Below are 5,825 nucleotides of genomic sequence, written 5' to 3' on the forward strand. Positions count from 1 at the left end.
TTCTTTAAGCAGAAATGAAAAGATACTAATTAGTAACATGAAAACAGAGAAGTACAAAAATCACTTGAAAAGGTAAGTATATTGTCAAATTCAGGATATTCCAGCACTAGTAGTGTGTATAAAGAACATAACTCTATAAAAGACAAAAGTATCAAAGATAATTATAGCTACAATGACTTGCCAATATATAATGTTATGCATGACACCAAAAACCATAAAATGTGCAGGGAGGGAGCAAAGTTTAGAGAGATTTTATATGTGATCAAAGCTAAGTTATCCTATGTTAAGTAGACTGTTACAATCATTAAAAATTTTAGGTAACGCCAAAGCAAAATCTATAGTAACACACAAAGATAAAGAAAAATCAAAGCATGTAAAAATAACTAAATCCTAAAGAAAGACACCAAGAGAGGAAGAAAGGATCTACAAAATAGGGGAAAAAAGTATTAAGAAAATAGTGATAGTAAGTCCTTACTTATCAATAATTACTCTGATGGAAATTGACCAAATTACCCAGTCAAAACAAATAGAATAAATGAATTTTTAAAAATGTGAGACCTAATTATATGTTTCCGTCTGGAAATATACTTGCGCTTTAAAGATACATTCAGCAAAACTCAGGACAAAAGTAACAGAAACAGAGACTAGAGAACAATAGAAAAAATCAATGAAACTAAGAGGTAATTATTTAAAAGGTAAACAAAACCAACAAACCTTGAACTAAAGTAATTAAAATCAGAAATGAACACAGGAGAAATCACCACAGTGATACAAAGTATTATAAATGACTATTACAGGTTTCTTATTTGTTTGATTTGTGTTGCTTGTTTGTTATTTGTTTCTTTTCTCCACCCTGCTGCTCCCTTCTGTACTGGGGATTAAACTCAGGGACTCTTATTTGCTAGACAAGTGCTCTATCACTTGAACTACACTTTCAGTTCCTAAGTGACTATTACAAACAATTGTGTGAAAACAAATTATATTGCCTAGAAAAAATAGATGTAATAGTTCTTAGTGTAAGACCCAAAACCACAAAGTCCCAGAAGTAAATAAAGGTGAATAGTTCTGTGGCATTGGTGTGACAGCGGTTTATGGACATGATATTAAAAGCACAGATGATTAAAAAAACCTGAGATTTAGAAGGAAAGAAAAAAAATAAATGAAAGATATTCTATGAGATATGGAAGAGTTATGGAATTCCATATTCTGTGGAAGAAAGAAAATACCTGAAAAGCTGTAGCTTATAAGAAATAATATCCAAAATATACAAAGTCCTTATATAAGACAGTTGAAAAGTTTAGATGAAAAATGAACAAACACCTGAGTAGAAATTTAACCAAAGAAGTCATAGAAATGGCAAACAGGCATATCCAAACTTGCTAGATATCACTATTTAGGGAAATGTAAGTCAAAACCACAATGAGATCTCACCTCACACCTGTTAAAATGGCTATTACCAAAAAAACAGAGAAGGTAGCACATGTTGGCAAGGGTGAGGAGAATAGGGAATTTTTGATGAAGGTAGGAATGTAAATTGGCAGCCATTCTGGAAAACAGTATGGAGGAGACTGAAAAATCAAAGAGAGGACTACCATATGATCTAGACGTTTCACTTCTGGATGTATACCCAAAGGTTGAGATCAGTATTTAAAAGACATATCTGCACATCTATGTTTATTTTAGCACTATTTACAATAGCGAAGACATACAAACAATAAAGTAGTTGAATAGGATCAAAGTACATTATAAGTATACATGGAAATATCCCAATGAAAGCCCTTACAATTAGTATACATGAATAAAATGTCCATCAACAGTTGAATGAAGAAATTGTTGTACATATGAATATATATATATGCATATACACACATAATAGAATATTATTCAGTCATAAACAAAAGTCTGCCATTTGCAGCAACAATGGATAGCTATGCTTATTGAAATAAGCCTAACACAGAAAGATAATGTATGATTTCACTTCTTTGTAAGATATAAGAGTTGATTTACTAGTTGGAAGGAAGTTGTCTAGAGGTGAAGGGCCAGGAATTGAGGTTGGCTAAAGGTGTAAACTTTCAGTAAGAAGATGAATAAATTCTTGAGATCAAATGCACAGCATGATAATCATAGTTATTAATGCTCTGTATACTTGAAATTTGCTGACAGCTTGCTTCAGCAGCACTTATATTAAAATTGGAATGATACAGAGAAGATTAGCATGGCCCTTGTGCAAGGATGACATGCAAATTTGTGATGTGTTCCATATTTAAAAAAAAAAAAAAGAAAAATTTTCTGAGTGTAGATTTTAATGTCTTGACTCCCCTCCACACACACATGTAACTATGTGAATACTGGGTGTATTTATTGATTGTTGTATCATACTGCACACATTAAATATGTATAATTTTCATTTGTCAATTGCACATCACTGAAGCTTAAAGAGAAAAAGAATTATATGGAGAGCACTCCTTAGGCAATAAAAGGTTTCTAATTTGATTCATCCCTTTAAAATTTTAGTTTAAATATTCTCAAAAATTTATGGAAAAATTGGTTGTTCTGCAACAATGTATGAGTAACCACTAAAATCAGTCATAAACCTGTTCAACTTTTTAAATTCTCATGGTGTCAATAACCAACCCATGTTAGCACCCCAGCACTGATAGTCAGCCAATGACACACTGTGGACTCACTTGCATAAACATGCTTCAGAGAGCCTGCCAATCAATAACAGCCTCAGTAGAATAACCAGGCTCCTACTAGAGATATTAACTCCTCAATTTCCTGAAAATTATCAATTTGAATGACCCAGTGTTCAAAATCCCATTGTAATATCAGCACTCTGTGCTGCTCAGAGAGATTGTGCTTAGCCAACATAGTTGCCTCTTTATAAAAGCAACACATTCATCTTTCCTTTTCTATTTCAGATATTGAGAAATGACTTCATATTTTGATCTACAATGAGTAAACTATCAAACTAAGAAGGTGATGTGAAACAGCTCATTTAATTCTCACACCATTTTAAACACTCAATGTCAGTGGTTACCACATAAGGAATTTTAGCCTTGTTAAGTGGCAAAGCCAAGATCTGGCCATAAATACTTAAATCCCAAACACCTGCACACTCCCATATTCTAGTCTACTAAGAACATTTTTTTTTACCATAAACTTATATTTCTCTTCATTTTCTACTCTTAATAGATTCATTCCATAAAGATTTGTCACAATGACTAAGTTCCTGAGAGTGAAATATTTCCCTTCCTTTTTCATTTTCTTAGTTTCTATTCCAATTGGTTACTCAACTATATCCCACAATCCCAAACATGGCACACATGTGAACACACGCTATGCTCCCATGCACCACAATGCTTGCCTCCCATCATTGGCTTCTTTGACAACGTGACTCAGATGTCTTAGTTAAATTAGCATACTAATTCTTATTTATACCATTACCAAGAATCCTAGTTCTATAATAGAAAAACACTAGACTTGGTTACCAAACTTATTTTTTGTATGATTACATTTGTATCATTTTATGAACTCAGTTGTCTTTTCTGTTTAAGAGAACGACTTCTAACAGAAGTTTCTGTAAAATTTTGTGTCTATCTAAAGGAAAGCCTCAAGTAAAAGGATTTGCTATTTGGAGTTGAGCCCAAATAAACAGTGGCTGTGGATATTTTGTGGTATATATAGTTGACTTGCTTAATCTGACAGACTGAATTTTGTCATGTACATTACTATGATCTATGGAATTATAGTAGATATTATTTTGTAAAGGCCCAAATAAGAGTCTTCTTTCTTATAGCTGTTTTTCTTCATTTGAAGAGGCAACAATTACCATTTCCCACACCTCTCCTTTCCAAGTGACCATTGCTTTTTATAGTTGTTTCATATTTCCTTTTACTTTGTAAAATGCAAGTCGATGCCTTCCTTTATTGTATTGCTTTATAATTATGATACATGATTTTTTTCCTTCTAAGTTGCTTTTACAATTCACAAATCAAAGAACATGATACTGGTCATATAAAAGTTCATAAATAACTTATGAAACTTAAAAATAATGGGCAAAGGAAACAGAATCTTACTTAATATTGTAGTTGGATTGATATTAATGAGCGAAGACTAATTAAGCCCTTCCTTACACTAATTTTTTATAGGTGCTCAGATACATTGATTTAAATACACTATGTGTTGTTACTACGGAGAGAAGAACTTAACTTGAAAATGTCATATGATGAGTCCCTCTGAACAAGGACAGTAGTTTCTGTTATAGAATGTCATTTAAGTATCATTTGCAAAGTGAGTCAAGGAAGTTTTAATTTGTTTTAAAACCAATGCATAAACTGAGATTTGAAGAAGAAATCTATTCACAGTGTCACAGTTTTAAATACTCAGATTTCTTCTATGTTCTAGTCCTTCACTTTCCATTCAGTTGCCCTTGAGGCCACAACACGTTGGCAACAATTCTCTTCGCATGATTAAGGCTGAGCCTCTGTGGGTGTTCCAAGAAAAACTGAAAATGCCCTTTCTTGTCAGCAAGATTCTCCCACATTGCAAACAAGCATACCTCAGAAAAGTCACAGTATCATTTCAAAAGATGTAAAGGAATCAAGAGGTTTTGCTAGATAGGAAATGGCTCCTGGAGGAGAGTGAAGAGAGATCTAGAGGGTTTCTAACTACCCTTCTCTCCCAAACTGACCACCGTTCCCTAGAATCAGAACGGAGAATTGTTGTCTTTTCTTATGTGACTGACACACTCCAAACCATGACCAGAACTGACTTCATTGACTGCTTGCCCTTTATTCTTACTTTTTCTCATTATCATATTCATAAACAGCTGTATAAATTGTAAACAGCTTAGGTAGGAGGCCAAATCACATATCATAATTACATTTGAGTGTACAATAGCACATAATAAGGCAGCAATCTATATTCTAAGAAGTGAAACATATCTGACACGATTACTTTGCCCATCATTCCCCTATCCAAGTCTCTCCCTATACACCACTATACATCATTTCCTACGAAACTGTCTTTAGGTCAATACTCTCTCTCATCATCTCTATAAAGCTATCATCCAGAAACCACAACACTTATCCCAGCACTCATTTGACTTTAATCATACAATATTTTGTCATGTAGTGCTGGATTGCTAAAATGGTTTAAACACGTATGCATGCTTTTTAAATCAGAAACTTGGGTTAACCTTCAGTTTCTACACAAATAAAATAAGAAGCCATAAAAAGATTACTTATATTCTTACATTAGGGTTTTTGCTTGTTTTTATTATTGTCTGTCATTTATTTGTTAATATAAATTGGGTAATATTGCTAATAATGCTGATCAGAACTCATAATAATATATTTAAAGTACTTTGCAATCCTTTGTCAAATTATACCTTGACTTTTGTAAAAATAATTATCACAGGGACCTCTCTTTTATATTTATGCATGCCCAATGTATCTAAAACAATATTATTCACATGTCATGTAAGCAATAAATATTTGTTGAATAAAAATGAATTTAGTTCTCTATGTTTTTTGAAAATAGTATAGTATGGTTATACATATGTATTCCCTAGTCTTGTTGCAAACCTCATCTATAAACTAAAGATTGAACAATGACTGTGAGCAGAATTAATGACTACAAGTAGAGTAGACGCACAGAGTAGCATGAATCATTGATATGAGTTTCTCATTTTTCTACAGTTTTCTTTCCTGTGTTGTGCTTTGACTGTAATTTTTCTTATTAGGCCAAAAACGATATAATGAAATAGTGACAATGAATGACTCTGATTATATTATGACAATAAGTAAATTATTTTTACTAAA

General features: G+C 32.6%; 1 non-coding gene across 1 annotated transcript; it reads left to right on the forward strand.

Moving 5' to 3' along the window:
* The first annotated feature begins 2,164 nt into the window (after positions 1 to 2,164).
* Positions 2,165 to 2,267, forward strand: LOC141422795 (U6 spliceosomal RNA). Its single transcript, XR_012447519.1, has one exon. It is a non-coding gene; the product is annotated as a U6 spliceosomal RNA (small nuclear RNA).
* The last annotated feature ends 3,558 nt before the right edge of the window (positions 2,268 to 5,825 follow it).

Source organism: Castor canadensis, chromosome 4 (assembly GCF_047511655.1).
Source record: "Castor canadensis chromosome 4, mCasCan1.hap1v2, whole genome shotgun sequence".
In the NCBI taxonomy this organism is placed as follows: Eukaryota; Metazoa; Chordata; class Mammalia; order Rodentia; family Castoridae; genus Castor; species Castor canadensis.